Raw genomic sequence first — 3,058 nt, forward strand, 5'->3', positions numbered from 1 at the left:
TCCATTAGCGATAACTGTTGCGATTGCTTTTACGTGCTTATTATGCATTAAATAGAAATGATACCGGTAAAAGCCGACTAAAACGTTATACGCCAACCTAATTACCGCTTACAATTGACAGTGGAAAATTGCCATAGAAACAATAGAGGTCTATGCATTAATAATTTCTTTAACAGACCCAATTCGATTATTTTGGCGCGTAACCATTTGACGATAGCAGACGGTAAGAAATTGACTAGTACCATACTTAAACACCATGCTTAGATACACTTTAGATTGTTAATTTAAGTTTCATTGCACCGCCACACAACAAAAAATTATACACTAATGGCATTTATTTGATCAAAACTTCACTATCGGTTCGTAAAGCTTTAACTGATGTATCTAAAATCGATAAACTTAGAATAGGGCATTTAATATCTGTCATCGTCCACATAAATATTCTATGGCATACGTATGTCTAACGTCGGGACGATATCCCTTCAGTACAATTTAATTGGCTAACATTAATTATAGAGATCATGTCACTGTGTTCGTCTGTTTCGAAGTAGAACATACAGACGCGCCATTTCTATCACTTCTGCCTAGGGAGCAAATATAAACACAATAGTAAAAAAATAATCTTATGCGTCCAAAAAATAGCTTAAAAAACACATGAAGTATTTCGCGTTACGCTTGTTCTGAGAGAAGTGTGTATGTGTATCAATGCTAGACCTGAAATTTGTTCCTGGCTGTGTCCAGGAACAAAATCTGATTAAGCGTTTTTACCCCGGGGAAATTCCACCTTCAGCGGGACTGTGTGACGTCAACATCTCTCACTAAGACATAATGCGTTCACTTCAACAAGGACAGGAACTTTACTTTTTCGATGTTGGAGTTCACGTAAGTAATTGGAAGACTTAATTAATGTTCCGCACCACCTTGGCTAAGTATCTGCTTTAGAGCAGATTTAGATTGACATAGGTCTAGTGATATAGAAGTATAGGGGTTTTTTCATGGTACTATAATTTTGTATTTTTTTCTTAGAATTTTCTTTTTTGTCAAATATAGACGGGCGTAGGTTAGGTGGAAGTAGTAATTCAGTGTTAGTGTATGTACCTTCGAATCCGCCATCTTGACATGTTCGAATCTTGAATAGCAAACGAATGTTCTAAGTATTGGTCCACTGTGTATATGAAAGATATCAATACGCATTATGCCTCACAGGTTAAAAAAAAACCCTTTTCATGCAACTGGGTGTTGTTTTTCCTGCCAAAATCTGTTACGTTTTTCAAGCCGAGCGACGATGTGAGAGAGGTCTCTAGACATAAAGGCTTCTCTGCCTCTTCTTTGTATTATACATAACTGGTATCAATATTGGTACTAGAAATGCTTTCGAGGGGCTTGTTCGTGCCGAACTCAACTTTCCTTCAAGCAATATCGACCGTGTCATGGGACCGTTCAGCCTGGAAGTGGCCTCTGTCAGGCCAGCGATACTTCGTGTTTATTGGAAGGCCGCAGTGGCATCGTTTGACCATCCTTTTGTAGCAATTTCGCTACTGTAACATTACTGCTGTTGCTGTTTTCCGAAGCTTTGCTAATTCAAAGATTGGAGAGCAAAGTAGTTTTTTTGCTACTGGTTTTGCCGCGAACGTGACTTATAACATACGCACAGTGACTGCTACGTACCGGGCGAAAAACGGGGAACGAATGTAGGTAAAGGGGTAGTATCCGTTTGCCCCCAAGTAATGGATAACAATAACGGCTATCGGAGACCATGGTCCGTCTGTTTGTCTGTCCAGCTATCTAATGTTGCTGCTATTACGATCTGTGCTATACTCACAAACCGACTGTACGTGCATACGGGTTGTGCCTGCTACTTCGATTAAGCCAAATGATTTACCCTCTCAGCCCTATAGCCGCCCTGAGGCTCTACATCTTTCTATATATATATATATATATATATATATATATATATAACTGCATGACTTTACTAAGACCGCCACCAAACAAAAAGACGCTAGCGGACCCCAATGCATTATTCCCTGCTCTCGATGCTTAGTCGTAAAGAGCGTCTGTAGTTATTACTCGAACACATATATTAATTAACAGTGGTGGTAAAACCGAAGAATGTCCAATAACAAAACAGGTTGTAATAATGATGGTCCGATGAGAATTACTGCCGAAGCAACAGCGAGAGAAGTTCAAAATATAGCTATCCTATCTTACGTTTTACTGGTACAGTTTCCGATAAGCTGGCCAGCCGTGCTAAACCCAAGAAAGACATTCAAGAAGAGAGATACAAATGATTAGTAAGCGATTTGTCCATTAATTCAACCATCAGCATCATTTATTTCAAGTCTTCTGGGAAGAAATATCTCTGTAGTAGCTAATTAAATAAATATTTCAATTTTCTGAACCTGCTCACTGTGTCCGCTGCGGCCATTTTGTTCTTAGTTTTGTTCTCATCAGTAAACGTACGGTAAGTTCCAGTCTCCGACCGATCAGCCTGTGCCGATATTGCACGCACTCAACAACTACTGCAGGCAAGTTTGAAGATGAGAACGAAACTAAAGGCCGGGACTGAGGTTACGGGATCCGTTTGCGTCACCCGCATTACTGGCACTGATAAAATAATAGCGTAGATTAAACAAAAAACCGGATACTTTCAACCGGTGATATACACCGAAGACTTGGCACGTTTTTACCAGTACGGTTCAAGCCAGCAAGGCGTTAATCCTGCTTATTCCTCAAACATGACACAGTTCCCTTCCATGTCGAGATTTTCGAATTAACATAGATATAGCTAAGTTAAACAATAGCGCAAAGCTATCGATTTATATATGAAGGCCTATGCGGTTTTCATCTAAACCGATAGCAGACGTACTCTCTGCCTCGTACTCACTAGATTAGACAAGAGCAAAAAAACAAATAAAAATGTTGATATTTTTAGGGATTTTAAGGTTAGATGCACACACAATCTTCGACCTACACAAATATTTATCTTCTAGAGCCTACAAGATCAACGTGTTAACGCAGTAATTAAATAATTATGAGTAATTAAATAACGCCTTTCAAA

The sequence above is a fragment of the Varroa jacobsoni genome, unplaced genomic scaffold (assembly GCF_002532875.2).
Source record: "Varroa jacobsoni isolate VJ856 unplaced genomic scaffold, vjacob_1.0 scaffold_484, whole genome shotgun sequence".
Lineage (NCBI taxonomy): Eukaryota > Metazoa > Arthropoda > Arachnida > Mesostigmata > Varroidae > Varroa > Varroa jacobsoni.